At 38.0% G+C, this 17,480-nt stretch overlaps 1 pseudogene; it reads left to right on the top strand.

Moving 5' to 3' along the window:
* Positions 1–550: 550 nt before the first annotated feature.
* Positions 551–2,390, top strand: LOC133752656 (GRAM domain-containing protein 2B-like; annotated as a pseudogene).
* Positions 2,391–17,480: the final 15,090 nt, after the last annotated feature.

Raw genomic sequence — 17,480 nt, 5'->3', positions numbered from 1 at the left:
GGCACACCTGGTTCTAGTCCCGGTCGGGGCACCGGATTCTGTCCCGGTTGCCCCTCTTCCAGGCCAGCTCTCTGCTGTGGCCCAGGAGTACAGTGGAGGATGGCCCAAGTGCTTGGGCCCTGCACCCCATGGGAGACCAGGAGAAGCACCTGGCTCCTGCCTTCGGATCAGTGCGGTGCGCCGGCCATAGCGCGCCGGCCGCGGCAGCCATTGGAGGGTGAACCAACGGCAAAGGAAGACCTTTCTCTCTGTCTCTCTCTCTCACTGTCCACTCTGCCTGCCAAATAAATAAATAAATAAATAAAAATTTAAAAAAATAAATGAATCTTAATGAAGAATGGGATGGGAGAGGGAGTAGGAGGTAGGACAGTTTGGGGGTGGGAGGGCAGTCACGAAGGGGGAAGAACAACTATATTCCAAAAGTTGTATCTCTGAAATTTATATTTATTAAAATAAAGCTTCCTAAAATGAAAAAAAAAAGAATTTCACAGTTAACAGAATAAGTATAGTATGGTATGCAGATTCCCTATTGACAATCTATCTACCTAAAATGAAGTAAGTTCTATGTTCAATTCTTCTTAGTTAAAATTAACTCTGTCCTCCCCCAGCTCTTCCCTGCCGGTCCAGGCCAATCGCACCTGCACAGGACGCGCCCTGGCCCACAGTCCCAGGAGCCTTTCCTGGCCTGGATTCAGGGAGCCGGGGAGTCAGTGAACAGGGCTGATGGCACCCTCCAGAGCCAGGCCTGATGATCAAACTCTAGCCTGAGGTGGACAATGCCAAGTCTACAAGAGTACAGAGGGAAGAGGGATGGCTGAATCAGCTCTATCGCCTCGGAGGCAGAGAATGGTGTGGAACAAAAGGTGTGTAAGTCTTCAATAACCCAGTTGCTTGCCTCATCTGTTGAGGTCGAGTCCCCAGACTCTAAGAGAAGCATCAGCCTGTGGTCAAAATCTAGTTTTGGGGCCAGCGCCATGGCTCACTTGGCTAATCCTCCACCTGCAGCGCTGGCACCCCAGGTTCTAGTCCCAGTTGGGGTGCCAGGTACTAGTCCTGGTTGCTCCTCTTCCAGTCCAGTTCTCTGCTGTGGCCCGGGAGAGCAGAGGAAGATGGCCCAAGTGCTTGGGTCCCCGCACCCGCATGGGAGACCAGGAGGAAGTACCTGGCTCCTGGCTTGGGATCAGCGCAGCGCTGGCTGTAGCAGCCATTAGGGGAGTGAACCAACAGAAGGAAGACCGTTCTCTCTGTCTCACTCTCACTGTCTATAACTCTCTCTGTCTCTCTGTCTCTCTCACTATCTAACTCTGCCTGGCAAAAAAAAAATCCAGTTTTGATGGTGCCTCTTTAGCAAGTGATAAGAATGAATATAAAGCAGAAGGTAAAAATGATTCTAAGTCTGAAAGGAAAAAGTCATCATCTACCAGCCAGTACAAGGCAAATATGCACTTTCACAAGTTGTTTCTTGAGGTCTGAACTGATGAACCACTGAAGCAGAGCTTTACCTGTTCTCTGCAGAAAGAAATCTTATACGAAGTAATGCTCTTTGTATAGGAAAATTGGATTTGTTTTCATTCCAAGGTGTTTGGAAACGACACTAGGATCTCTATTCTAGCTTTCTCAGTAACCCTAATAAAGGAAACCAAAACTGCTCTACTGATGCCGAATTCCCTGGTTACAGTGATGGTCACAAACAGCACATATTTTTCTCCTTACTGTCAAGAGATTGAACTTACAATCTGCTGAAAACAGTCTGCGGACACCTAGGAAACACAAATCCCAACCCATGTAACACTCCCAACTTGTGTTGCGCTGAAAACAGTTTCCGGGCACATGCTCTGGATTCCAATGATGAATTCCCAAATCTGGATGGAGTGATTTGGCAAAGGTGACATGACATGGAAGGGTACAGCAGTTCCAGTTGTCAGGCTCCTGAGTTGGAGCACTCCTGAGATTTCCATGTGATGGAATCCCAGTCAGTTCTGAACGTCTTCAAATGAGAAGTAAAAACAACCTGGGCAGATATCCACGTGAACAGAGTGCCAGAAGGGAAAGCCAGGAGTGTCCCTGCCCATGGTCAAGTGGAATCTTGCATAAAGTCAAGTCTCAGAAATGCCCGACTCTGCATCATATTCTTATATTCTACGCAGTTGTTGTCTTGTATTAATCATCTTGACCTTCTACATGAGATACAGAATTAACACTCTGGAGCTGAGACTGAGCTCACTAACTTCCATTGTGGACACCCATAACTGAGCAGATGGCACCCTCCAGCCTGGGCTCGCAAGTCCAGTTAAACGTGGAAGACCTCTGCCAAGAGCTTTTAGCTTAACATAGTGAAATTAGAGAAGGTACAGAACAACTTAGAAAAGCTGCGTGAGAATGGCGACTGAGCGGGCAGGTTGCCTGGGACAACTGCATACCTGCTGAAGATGCTCCACCTGGTGATCTGGCGGATGATTCCTTCTGGTCATAGGCACATGAGAACCCAGACACATTTGCAATTGGAGGGCTCCAGCTCAGGAAAGGGGGAGGGGAATCATTTTGGTTCTTGTGCAATAAACTTTGAGCTTGTCTCTTGGAAGAAGTCTCTGCTGCGGCTGCCTGGAGCAAACAGATACCCCTTGGAAGGTCTCTTGAAGCCCCCCAGGATCCTTTCTGGAAGGGTTGCAGTTCAGCAGTGACCAGGATGGTGTCACCAAAGACTCCACTCCCTACCCATCCTCTGGCTCTCTCTGGTACCTGCCTCTCCACCAGTTTTCCAACCATACCAGCAAACTCACTATGATCCTTTGAATTAGCCATGAGTCTCCAAAAATGCAATAAATGGCTCTAAGTGGACAGATTTGCTTCAAACAGGTAACACATTTGTCTTCTTTTCTTTCTGCTGCTTTGTTCTTCTTTAAATCGCCTGTGTATCTCAATGTCTCAATTCAATTTTGGCAAAAATACCAGGAAAAGTAGATTAAAGTACCATATCTATGTTTTGTTTTGTTCTGTAACTGATACTTAATTGGAGTGAGTCTCACCCACACCTGGAGACAACAATTTCTGAGGCATTGCACTGAAGTACTAAATTAAACTCCCTTTGAAACCAAAACTAAACTTTAAGCCAAAAGAGGTAATAGTGATTTAATACAGAATGACAAACACTGAAGTTTTAATATTGTAAGTGGACTATTGTTGCAGTTGATTTCTCAAAAATGTTGCAGTGGATTCGTTTCTGAGAGGAGCGGTGGGGGCAAGAGGCGGGGAGTCACCACACAGACCCCTGGAGTCGGGTGAAAGCGGGCTTGAGGCGAGCAGCCTGCAGACTCCTTTATTACAGTTGGTACAACATCTTATATAGCCAAGAGCAGCCAATCTGGTCAAGGGGCAGTCTATGCCCCAACCAATCACAGCCTGTTGCCAGGCAGTTTCCAAAGCCATCCAGTCACAGCCTGTTGCCAGGCAGTTTCAAATCCATCCAATTACAGCCTGTTGCCAGGCAGTTTCAAATCCGTCTAATCACAGTCTGTTGCCAGGTGGGTTTCAAAGCTGTTCCTGAGTGACTGACACCCGCTTGCCAGCGGCCACCTTGGCATAGCCTTCTCATTCCACCACAGACTATGTTAGCAGTTTGGAAACCAGATGTCGATATTTAAGGCTGAAACTAACCCATTTGAGTTTAACAATAGTTTTCTTCCTTTGCTGACTAAAATTAAGAAAAAAACTGGTGGCTTGCTAACTTTACGATATGGATTGGCTGGTTTCTATTAATTATTTAGGGTATCATAAGATCTGTAAGTTCAAAAAAGTCCTGTTACTATCAGCAACACATTTTTGTAATCATTTCTATGATCTGTCTTTAATCAGTTAAGCTAATAAGTGAATTGGTTCCATTATTTGTATACGGTACCCTACTGGAGCAACTGTGCCTGGTGCACCACTGACTTTTAATAAATGCTCCTTGGCTAAAATCCCTGCTTAAAATAAAATAAAATACAATAAAATAAACTTCTATTAAATTGCTTTTATCACCCCCCACAAACGTATACAGATACAGACATGCGTGGATGTGCCCCCAAATACACATAAATAAATTTTACCATTTTTTTAGATTTGACATGCCTTTGTTACATAGGGAAGGTTTTAAGTATTAGAATAAAAAACATAGATTTTCTTACTTTAAAATTCTGGAAAGCAGGATGGTTTCCAACATTTATATAGAAACTATTATAGAAACAGAACTGTAAAATTTCTACCATAATTGATTAAAAAACCACAAATTTTAAAATATTTAAATAAATTTGCGTGACAGTGGTGGCATGTTAAAAATCAATAATTTCAATTATTGGCAAAGTTTCATTTCTGTGCAAATACTTTATATATTTTCCAAACTAAAAATGAAGTAATATGTTAGCATTTATTAGGGCTTAGTAAACCATCAGAATGGGTTGCTTTGTAACAGATTGTAGATTATTTTATCTAATTCTTAGAAACACATGAATATGATTGCTTTGTTGGACTCCCAGCAAGTTGTATGTGTATAAGAACATCCTGTGGAAAAGCGAATAGTGCTGGAAGAATTCCTGAAAATATATAAAAGCAAAATCCTCAAGAATAAGATATACTAGCCCTGGCTACAGCAGGGATCAGAGGAGGAAAATAGGAGATTACTGAAGTCACATTTCATTTCAATTTTTCCAAAAAACCATTTCCAAGTGGGAGTACACCACAGCCAAGAAATAATTACTTCTTGCCAGAGTTGTTCAACTCAAGAAATTTTAACTAGGATTGGAGACTTAACAGAAATTAAGAGTATAAGAGATTCCTTGCTAATGGGCCTAATTTCAATCCATATTTAGATCTCACAGCATTCAAACCAGAACACTTCATCTAAAGTGAAACATACTGTAGAACCTACCTTAGTCATTCTAATTTTGACTTTGAGAGTATAGTGGCTTTTGGGGAAACTGATCTTATTTAACTTTCATCAATGGCCCCTTGACCTTTCTCATGTTGAGCATTCAATAAAATTACTGTTCTCTTGTAGCCAAGTACAAACCTATCAAATGAGAACAACATTCTTCATGTTATTTTTTCCTCATAAGAAAGGCAGGGTGCCTTTCATTTATATTAACTACAACAACAAATGTATATAATAAGATCATTTAAAACAAAACAGTAGGGTGACCAAAGATTTGTCAGAATTTCTGGGCCCTACATGTAAAATTGGTGTGAAAATGAAATGAGAAGACCTGACAGGTTTTAGCATATAATTCATCCATCTCTTAGCTACTTAGTACCTAATATTTGCAAACCTCTTTATTTTAAATAACCTGAAAATATCACTATGATATTAACAGTACAGTTTATTATCACCACATTGTAGATAAGAAGGGAGAAATCTAAATATAAGTCAAAGTCAAAAAACTAGAAAATGATGAAGGAAATATATGAAGTAGTCTTCCAACTTTAAAACAAGTTTAAACTAATTTCACATTCTACTATAAATTCATTTTTAAATTTTATTTAAATTATACAAGTTTCATATATTTCATATATAGAGATTTAGGAACATAGTGGGACTTCCCCTCCTGCGTACTCTCCAACTTTTCCTCCCTTCCCTCTCAGATCCCCATTCTTAATTTTACAATGATCTATTTTCAGTATATTTAATGATTGTATAGTTAACTCTAAGTAAACGAGTTCAACAATTAGTATACAGAGAAAGGAAAAAAAAACACTATTTCTCAATGGAGGAGATAATGGTTATAAATAATCATCAATTTGCAAAATGTCTATTTCATTCCAATACATTACATTTCAGGTATTCTATTAGTTACATCAGATCAGGGAACACATATGATATCTGTCTTTTTGGGATTGGCTTATTTCACTAATATAATGGTTTCCAGTTGTGACCATCTTGTGCAAAAGACAGGATTTCATATTTTTTTGCAGCTGCATAGTAATCCATAAGGTTTATATACCATAATTTCTTTATCCAGACAACAGCTGATGAACATTTGGGTTGATTACATACCTTCACTATTGTGAATTGTGCTGCAATGAACATGTGGGTACAGATAACTTTCATATACTGATTTCTTTTGGTTTGGGTACATTCCTAGGAGTAGGATGATTGCACCAGTTTACATTCCTACCAACAGTGGAACAGGGTACCTTTTCCCCCACATCCTTGCCAGCATTTGTCATTTGTAGATTTCTGTATGTGAGCCATTCTAACTGCAGTGAGGTGAAACCTTGTTGTGGTTTTAACTTGCATTTTCCTGATGGCTAGTGATCCTGAACATTTTCTCAAGTGTATGTTGAGCATTTGAATTTCCTCTCTTGAAAAATGCCTGTTTAAGATCTTTGCCCATTTCTTAACTGGACTGTTTGTTTTGTTGTTGTTGAATTTCTTGAGCTCTTTATATTTTCTGGATGTTAACCCTTTTTCAGTTGCATAGTTTACAACCATTTTTTCCCATTCTGTCAGTTGTCTGTTCACTTTGCTGAGTGTTTCTTTTGCTTCTTTACTACAAAATCCCATTTGTCAATTTTGGCTTTGATTGCCGGTACTTCTGTGTCTTTTCCAAGAAATCTTTGCCTATGCCAATGTCTTGCAGAGTTTCCACCATGTTATGTAATAATTTGATAGTATTGGGTCATAGATTTAGGTCTTTGATCAATTTTGAGTGGATTCATGTGTCATCTCTAAGGTAGGGTTTAGTCTAGTTTCATACTTCTGAACATGGAGATCCAGTTTCCCCAACACCATTTGTTAAAGAGACTGTCCTTGCTCCAGGGATTGATTTTAGCTCCTTTACCAAAGATAAGTTGCTTATAGATGCATGAATTGATTTCTGGAGTTTTTATTCTGTTCCATTGGTCTCTTGTTGTGCCAGTACCAGGTTGTTTTGATTATAACTGTCCTGTAATGTGTCTTGAAATCAGGTACCGTGATGCCTCCAGCTTTGTTTTTGTTGTATAAGAAGGCTTTAGCTAATCAGGGTCTCTTGTGCTTCCATATGAATTTTAGCATTTTTTCTTGATCTGTGAAGAATGTCATTAGTATATTGATTCTTAATAGGTGCATAAAAACTCTTAGAGTGTAAGGATAATAATTTTTGTTGTCATATTCTCAGCAATCTCCCAATTATGATCCTTCTCTCTATTCCATAACAGAACATAATATTTGCATGTACAAATGGGCATGGGCTGGCTTCTAATAATGCTATAGAATTCCATGCCAACATACAGTGGTATTCTTAAATTTCAAAGTGGTTGCTCTTGAGAGATCTTTTTTATTCAGGAAGAGAAGATCAAACAAGGCAATTTGGCTTTAGGTCCATTTCTCCTTCTTTTACTATAACTTAGAGAAAAGGGTAGTATTTAAGTCTATACACTTATATATCGGCAAAATGCTGCCATGATCTATTTGTGTCATGGAGAAAATTTTTCCTATATTAGGTTTATCAGTAAAATTATGAGATTATGAAATGATGGGAAAGAGAGTGACAAGAAAAATTTCTCCTCCAAGAATGTTTCTATATCTGGTATGGACTAATAATCACAAAATGATTTGTTTTTCTTGAAATATCTAATTCAATTTATTATAGGCTATGATGATTTATAAATAAGTACTCAACTGATTTAAACTAATAAATCAGGTCAAATGTTTAGAAGTATCAGGTTGTTTATAAAGGACACATTAGCTAAATGCATATTAGCTGAGAAATATTATGTTCCAGACACTGCTTAAAAGAGAGATATTAACTAGATACAATCTGTGAGCACTTCACTAAATAGAAGAGATGAAATATGAGCACAAATTACAGTTTTATTGGACTTTGATTTCTTATCTAGTGGGGATTGGAAGGGACCCAGCAGATATAATATATCCCATCTGCCACATTCCTTTCAAAGTAGTAGCAAACATGTCAGTATTGCTACTACTGTGACAAAACAGGTTATTTGAATTTGTTTCCCAAATTCACCTGTCGAATAATAAAATTACCTTTTCACATGGTCTGGCCCAGGGGTAATTCCTAATATGTAGGTTGGCTGTTATCACACTTCAAGAATATTCAAACAGTATACTCCCCAATAAAAACATGTTTACCTCTGGCTCCAAGAATACTTTGTATTTGTGAAGGTTATGCCCATCATAAGTGTAGATATTTTCTACCTGAGTACTTAGGGTATGTCGTGTTCAACTCTTGGAAAGTGATAGTCATAAAAAATCTAGGACTAAGCAGTGAAAAAATGATTATGCTTTCTCATTCAGGCCTGCTCCTCTTTCTTGTCATTCATGGAGTTGGAGTGAGTCATAAGCAAGACTAAATATTATCTTTTCAAACTCCCAAATCATTAGACTACCAAACATATATACTCTGTTGCTAAGCAATACTCAAAAACACCAGCAATTGGGCTGAATCTGTGGCCTAGTTGGCTAAGCCTCTGCTTGCGGCATCAGCATCCCATATGGGTGCCTGTTAGAGTTCTGACTGCTTTTCTTCAGCTCCAGCTCCCTGTTATGGCCCAGGAAAGTAGTGGAAGATGGCCCAAGTGCCTGGACCCCTGCACCCACGTGGGAGATATGGAAGAATCTCCTGGCTCCTGGCTTCGACCTGTCCTGGACCTGGTCATTACAGTCATTTGAGGAGTGAACCGGTGGATAGAAGATCTTTTTCTCTATGTCTCCCTTCCTCTATCTGTGGATCTGCCTCTCAAATAAATAAATAAATAAAATCTTTTAAAAAATAAAAATAAAACACCAACGATCCTTTTCCAAACAATACTGAGTGATCATATATACTATTATATTCAAATTTCATTAACACATCAAAAGCCCTTTTGACTGGGAATTGTGGCATAGAAGGTAAAGCTGCCACCTGCAATACCAGCATTTGATTCCTGTCCTGGCTGTTACACTTCCAACCCAGCTCCTTGCTAATAGCTTGGGAAAAGCAGCAGAACATGGCTCCAGTGTTTAGGCCCCTGCTACCAATATGGTAGCAGTTCTGGCAGCTGCAAGTCTAGCGTCAGGGTATTAGCAGGTTTTGTTTCCCCTGCAGTCTCTCTCCTTGACCTGGAGATGTCTATTTACTTTCTATGTTCTTTACTCTCTGTGTGTGCACATCTCTGGTGTTTCTTTATCCTCTTATAAAGACACCGTACCTATTTGCTTGGGGCCTAAAAAATGACCTAATTTTTAAAAAAACATTTTATTTTCAGAATAGTTTTAAGTTTATGAAACAAAAATTGCAAAGTAGTGATACACTTTCCATGTACCTCTCACCCTACTTCCCGTATTATTAACATATCATATTAGTATGTTTGTCACAGTTAACGAATCCATACCCAGCTTCCCCTATTTTTTCAACCCAAATTCCTTTTATTCTTCACACCTCCCTCAGCCTCCAGTAATCAACATTCTGTGTTCAGATTGAGGGTTTTTATGTTTTGTTTTGTTTTTGTTTTAGAACTCTAGCTCCCACAAAAAGAGGGAGAACATTTGGTATTTGTCTTTCTGTATCTGGTTTATTTCACTCAGCAAGATATCCTCCAGTTCCTTCCATTTTGCTTCAAATGTCAGAATCTTACTCTTCTTTTTTAAAGCTGAATAGTGTTCTATTGTGCATATATCCCACATTTTCTTTGTATTCTTTTTTTTATTACTGAGACAACATATTTTAAATTTGCATTATACTCAGAAGATTAATGCTTCCTTAAATAAAGAGCTCAACAAATGAAATGTAAAAAGGTCAGAGTTCAGCAGGAATATAAGCAAGAGCTATAAACAATACTCAAATGAAATCATCTTGGGGCCAGTTCTGTGGCATAGTGGGTAAAGCCACCGCCTGCAGTGCTGACATTCCGTATGGGCACTGGTTAGAGTCCTGGCTGCTCCACTTCCCATCCAGTTCTCTGCTAATATTCCTGGGAAGGCAGTGGAAGATCATGCAAGTGTTTGGACCCTAGAATCCACGTGAGAGACTTGTAAGAAGCTCCTGGCTCCAGGCTTCAGATCCACCCAATTCTGGCCATTGTGGCCATTTGGGGAGTGAACCAAGTGGATGAAAGATCTTGCACTCTCTCTCTGCCTCTCTCAGTATCTCTCTCTGTAACTCTGACTTTCAAATAATAAATAAACAAATCTTTTAAAAATGGTCTTTTCCATTGTTAATAGCCACTGTCTATATTCCCACTAAACTAGGATCTTCTTGCTTTTACTTGTTAAACTTCTTATTAGGTAAAGTGTTAAGCCTTTTTACTGTAATATAAATTTGAAATATGCTATCTCAAAAGCTAAAAAAAGAAAGGGAGAAGAAAGAAGGGTGGTAGTGAAGGAGGGATGGAGGAAGAGACTATCATGTTTTTAGAATTGTATCTACAAAGCACATTGAATCTGTAAAAAACTAATTAAAAATTAAAATAAAAATAAAACAAAATATGTCAATTGCATGCATATATGGTATTTTTTTCTTTTTTAATTTATTTTTATTTAGTAAATATAAATTTCCAAAGTACAGTTTATGTATTACAATGGCTTCCCCCCCCCCATAATTTCCCTCCCACCCGCAACCCTCCCCTTTCCTGCTCCCTCTCCCATTCCATTCACATCAAAATTCATTTTCAATTATCTTTATATACAGAAGATTGATTTAGTATATTTAAGGAAATATTTCATCAGTTTTCACCCACACAGAAACACAAAGTGTAAAATACTGTTTCGGTACTAGTTATAGCATTACTTCACATTGAACAACACATTAAGGACAGATCCCACATGAGAAGTAAGTACACAGTGACTCCTGTTGCTGACTTAACAATTTGACACTCTTGTTTATGGCGTCAGTAATCTCCCTAGGCTCTAGTCATGAGTTGCCAAGAACATTAAAACTATATTGGTACATTATTATTAACAATGTGACAAAGATTTAAAATAAATTTTTACAAAACACTATATATGCAATAAAACTAATGTACATAGGCATTCATTTTCTCTTGTCTTTTTTGTTCATTTTTTTAAAAAAATATTAGCTTCTGCATATAAGAGAGAAAATGTAGTATTTGTATTTGTGTGTCCAGCTTATTACACTCAACATGGTGTCCTCTAGTTATTTCCATTTTAATGCAAATAATTTCATTATTTTTTATAACTGAATAATATTCCTCCACGTGTGTGTGTGTGTATGTGTATATCATATGTTCTTTATCCATTCATCTGATGATGCACACCTTGTTTGATTTCATATTTTGGCTATTATGAACAGCGGTGCTATAAACATTGGGTACAGGTATCTCTTTGATACATTGTGTTTATGTTAATGTCCTGAATTTAAGCTTAACTGCCTTCTTAAAGAGCCTGTCTTGAAATACAGTCACATTGGGTATTAGATCTTCAACATATGAATTTTTTAGGTAGGGGGGGCACAATCCAGTCCAGAGCAATTTAAAATATCCAGTATACAATGGTCAGTTACAAGATGTGCCTTGAGTAAATATTACATAATAATTCACTATAGACTGTGAATTACTAAAGACAAAACTCAAGAATATTCAAGACAATCCTAATACTACCATCACTTTCACTCTCTTACATTATAGTTAAGTAAGTTGGAGACCTAAGGCTAGAGTAGATGCTAGGACATCATCTATAAAGCCTATATATCACTTACATTATTTCCTATGTACAAACTACAGATTACAATACAGATCAAATACTCCTATATATATCCAGACAATGTTATATATGTGCTTGTGGGAAGTTGAATTGATACTTTGTTGTCATAACTTCATTATTTTAGAATTTGACCTTATTTGGAGATAGGAAATTTAAAGAGGAAATTGAGATAAAATTATGTAGTTACAGTGGCTGCCTACAAAAAAATTAAAATTTGAAAATAGAGACAGACACACATAAAGGGAAGATGATGTGACAATATAATGAGAGTATTGTCTAAAAGCCAAAGTGGAAAAGCCTGGAACATCTTCTTTCATCACGATCTTCAGTGTAATATTGGCACTGACTTCAGACTTCTAACCTCCAAAATTACTTGATAATTTTTTGTTCACTTAAGCCACTCCATTCATTGTTCTTTGTTATGGCATCTCTAGGAAGCTAATGTACACACATGCTATTTTGGTGTAGATTTTGATCATAATACCAACACCTTTTTTGATTCTTGTATTCTAACTCCATATCTACTTTGAAGAAATCACAAACACCTAAGAATACTTTTGTGTACAAAACAATCATACTTCACCACTTATTGGAAATATAGAAGGTATATACAAAGGATACTTACTCAAAAACCAATTGCTGAGGCCAGCGCTGTGCCGTAGAGGGTAAAACGCCGCCTGCAGTGCCAGCATCCCATATGGCCACTGCTTTCAGTCTCAGCTGTTCTGCTTCTAATCCAGCTCTCTGTTGTGGCCTGGGAAAACAGTAGAAGATGGCCCAAGTCCTTGGGCCCCTGAAACCATGTGGGAGACCCAAAAGAAGCTCCTGGCTCCTGGCTTTGGATCGGCACAGCTCCGGCCTTTCAGATGATTGGGGAGTGAACCAGCAGATGAAAGACCTCTCTCTCTGCCTCTCCTTCTCTCTCTGTGCAACTCTGATTTTCAAATAAATAAATTTAAAATAAAAATTAAAAAAACAAAAGCTAATTGTCTTAAAGATAATTTTTATTGTAAAACTGCAATTATCACTAGATACTAAGTGCAAAAAATATTTTTAAAAGACTTTCAAATCCTTTTTACTTTCTATCAATAGTTTGCTTGGGTTCTGAAGCAATTCATTGATGAAAAGAACCCAATGAACCAGGGTGATGCTATGGGTTGCATTTTATCACTGAAAAAAAAAATATTTCTTAATTCTGACCCCTAGTATTTCAGAGTGAGACACTATTTGGAGACAAAGTGTTTTTACAGATAACCAAGTTAAAATGAGGTGGTTAGGACTGGTGTTAATCAAATATGAATGATGTCCTTATAAGAGAACATGAAATTTGAACATAGAGACAGATACAAACGGAAATATGAAATGAAGGCAGGGAAAACCTCACTGTGTGACTAAAATAAGGCATCTAAAGCCAAGCCAAGGGACATCAAGAATTGCAAAAAACATCAGAAGCTAAAAGAGGCAAAGGAAAATTTTCTCCTAGAGTTGTCAGAGAAAGCATGTCAACACTTTTATTTCAGAATTCCGGCCTCCAAAAATGTCAGACAATATATTGTTTTAAGCCACCAGTTTGGGGCTACATTGATATACTAGCCCCAGGGAGTTAATATAGGTGACTTATTAATGCAGTTTATATTCTTGTATGTATATTTTAAGATGAAAGGCATATGAAAAGGCTTTCACAGCTTTAAATAGTGATTGTATTATTCAACATCATCCAGTAAGATTTAATAGCACAATTGCTACTCTCCATTCTTATAACTCTAAACAGCACCTAGGTATTTGAAGCACACAATCTGACACTGGACTATATACCATCCTATATCGTTTACCTCTATTTTATGTAATTTATAAGGTGACCCCACACACAAGAACGTCATTGATTGTAACTCTTCCATACATATGTTCCCTATATCTTTACTTCTCTATGTGCTTCTTTTTGACTATAGATTTTTTTCTTGGTTTCTGATGATTATTTATCTCTTGCCATCCTTTGCCTTCACATATATTTGTTGCCTTATTACCCAAAGTGACGAAAAAATTCAATTTATCCTTAGTTTGGTAAATCTAAGTTTGACTTTGTCAGTAGATGGACAAAATCTAAAAGTATTATAGAAGAAAGACTCATGGTTACATAATTGTATTTAACCAGGCCCAAAAATGGTCTATTAATGGTAGCCTCCCTGGATACATATAAGAAAAATTGTTGGGTGTTTAAAGATTTCTAGTATTATCATCTAAAGATTTTAACCTTCCTCAAGTAGTGACCTATTAAAATAAAACTAAGATGGGCTATTAATCTGGAGATACATTCTACTTGAAATTGAAGAATGAATATATTAAGAACCATTATTTAGCGATTCCCAAAATAACTGAATTTTTCTCCCTTCTGTTTGAGTCAAAATTTCACAAATTAATTTTTCAAGTGTTTATTTTCCATTCATAGGAACTAATGAGGGGAAATTCTAGAGGAAGTGATTAATATATGGAAATGTTAATTCATTTCACTTAGAAAAACCTCCTTACCATTCACTGAACTCCCTGTCATCAACTTGAAAACAATTCAGGATTAATTTATTGTGTCATAATTTTGACATTTTATTTGCTTGTTATTTATTATTCATGTAAGCCAAATGATACAGTCCACCAAAATTGCAAAAAATCACTTATGAAGAACTATCATAGGTGTTATCCTTCCAATCTATCCTCAATAATATATATATATATATATATATATATATATATATATATATTAGTTCTCAGAATGGCTGCAGCCCAGAATCTGGTTACACTGGAGCAGTTCAATCATTTAGAGGAAGAGGGAATGGATAGAAATGACACAAACATTTTCAACCATTGCAGCCAACAATTACAGCCCTTGCACACATTAGCATTAATTTGAAGTCCTCCTAATTTATTCATGATTCCCTCCCTAGTTAGATGTATGCACTCTTTCAACTGCTCCCATTTGGATAAGAGCTTCTAGCACCTTTGCAACTGTCTTCCTGACTGACAGAGGCAGGTGTCGTAGCTTCTGCTGTACTGTTTTAATCTCTTCATGTATTTTTAGTTCTTGCATAACCTCCTGGATAAAAACCAGAATTGGTGGTGATGCTTCCTTTTTGGAAATCTGTAACTGACACATGATAGGCAGGTGGGAATTTGCAGAATGGCACAAACTGTAACTGAAACACAGGAGAATTCTGGTAGAGCTTGCATAGAGTGTGTGATTTATTATGACACTAACTCAAAAACGTTAAGAAATAGAGTCCATGGAATAAAGAAGCCAAGAGACTTTTCCCAACTCTCAACAAAGTTGTGAAAGAAGCAAATCCTAACTTCATTGAGATTTACATCTTCAATCTTTGCCCTCTCCACAATATCTACTTTGAACTCCTGCTATCACAAATAGTCACAGCTGAGTGCCCAAGACTTCTACTCTATTACACAGGAAAACTAGTTCATAAATTAATTCATAAGAAAAGTGTTGGGAATAATTTCTCCCTTTTTATATTCTTTTACATTTTTTAAAGAAGTCAATGAATTTCTCTATGGAACAAGTCACTAATAGTAGAACATTAGTTATCAAATGACACCCCACAGACAACCTCCTAATTTGATTCCATATAAGAACAAATCTGAATATGTCATTTCAAGATAAATGAATTGGGCAATTTTTTCCTAAAACAGCAAACTTCATAGATATATTGGACTTACCCAAACTTGTCCTCTGTTTTCACATTAGACACATTTAAAAAAACACACCATCAATTTGGTCACTGTCAAAATGACAGATAAATAAAGTTTCAGGATAGTAGTATCTACTAAAAAGTAGTCAGCATGAGAGAGCTCTTTGTTGTAATGTTCATTTATTTTTATTTTTCATCTCATTGAAAAGTACAGTAAGAGTGAGGCAGAGATGAGAGAAAGAGAGAGAGAGAGAGAGAGAGAGAGAGAGAGAGAGAGTCATTTGACTTCCCAAATGCCCTCAACAGCCAGGGCTGGGTCAGGCCAAATCCAGGAGTCAGGAACTCCATCTGGTGTCTCATGTGGGACCCCAATCCTTGAGCCATCATCTGCTGCCTCCCAGAATGTATCAGCAAAAAGCTGGATTGGAAATGGCATAGGCAGGTCTTGCACCGACATGCTGATATATTGGATGTTAGCATCATAACAGGCAGCTCAACTTGCTGTGCCACATGCATGCACCATGTCTTTTTAAATTTTTATTCCTTTACTTTGATTTGTTCTTATTGGTGACTCTACTTTTTATTTTCATAACTGTCCTTTTATTTTGTTTATTTTAAAAGATTTATTTATTTGTTTTAAAAGCAGAGCAACACAGGGAAAGGAAGAGGCAGAGACCCTCCCTCCATTAGTTTCCTCCCAAAAGTGCCAGAACAGCCAGGTGTGGTTGAAGCTGAAGCCAGGAGCCAAGAATTCCATCCTGGTCTCCCACATGGATTGAAGGGACCCACATACTTGAGACATCTTCTGCTTCCTTCCCAGGTATATTTATAGGAAGCTGGAATGGAAGCAGAGCAGCTGGAACTCAAACAAGCACTCATATATAGAATTCCTGCATCACAAGGGGCGTCCTAACTCACTGCACCACAACGCTGGCCTCTTTTGGTTTTGTTTTGGTTTTGGTTTTGCTTAGGAACCACTAAAATATTTTAGCTGCTGCCTTTTCTCTTTTACTATTGAATCTTTTTTTTTAAATGATAATGCTCTAGTACTAATAAGGGGCCCAGAGATAACATTGGGATTAGAGAAGTAGTGTAGATGGATTTTTTTAAGTTTTAGGTAGAAATGGGAAGGATGGGGACTCCTAAGGCATTCTAAGCAGTCACAGGGAAAAATAAATAACATCATCGTACTCATTATTTACTTTCTTTTAAATTTAATTTAATTTAACTTCAGAGAAAGAGAGAACAAAGAGAAAAGTAGAGATGGGGAGGGATAGAGGGAGGGAGGAAGGGAAAACGATATCTCCCATTCCCTTATTCATCAGATAAATTCATTTAGGTCAGATAAATTCCCACATGGTTGGCAGGGACTCAATTGCTTGAGTGATCACTTTGCTTCCTCCTAGGATATACTAGCAGGAAGCTAGAATTGAGAGGGAAGCTGGCTGGAACTCAAACCCAGAAATTCTGATATGAGATGAGAGTGTATCAAATGACATCTTTTTTAAGATTTATTTATTTTATTTGAAGAGTTACACAAAGAGAGGAGACGCAGAGAGAGAGAGAGAGAGAGAGAGAGAGAGAAGAGAGAGAGAGAGAAGTCTTCCATCCACTTCCAATTGGCCGCAATGGCTAGAGCTGAACCAATCTGAAGCCAGGACCCAGAAGCTTCTTCTGGGTCTCCCATGTGGGTGCAGGGGCCCAAGGACCTGGGTCATCTTCTACTGCTTTCCCAGGCCATAGCAGAGAGCTGGATTGGAAGTGGAGCAGCCGGGTCTTGAACTGGCGCCCGTATGGGATGCGGGCACCACAGGCGGCAACTTTATCCACTATGCCACAACGTGGGCCCCATCAAATGACATCTTAATAAGTAGGCCAAACACCCACACCTCTCCTTTCTATAAACACATTTTTGATAGAATTTTATACTGATATGCTGATAAGACAGGGTATTTTCATCTGACGCCTCAGGCAAAAAAGACCATAAAGACATACATGATAGAATTATGAGCTCCACCTCCACTTCCTAGCCATACAGCCTATGTTTAAGTCTTAAATGTGTCCTTCCCATGATTCCCAGAAAAGTCCCCCACTTTCAGGTCATTGTCAGATTATAG

The sequence above is a fragment of the Lepus europaeus genome, chromosome X (assembly GCF_033115175.1).
Source record: "Lepus europaeus isolate LE1 chromosome X, mLepTim1.pri, whole genome shotgun sequence".
In the NCBI taxonomy this organism is placed as follows: Eukaryota; Metazoa; Chordata; class Mammalia; order Lagomorpha; family Leporidae; genus Lepus; species Lepus europaeus.
Note: the sequence above shows the minus strand (reverse complement) of the source record. Positions and strands in the feature narration are given on the sequence as shown.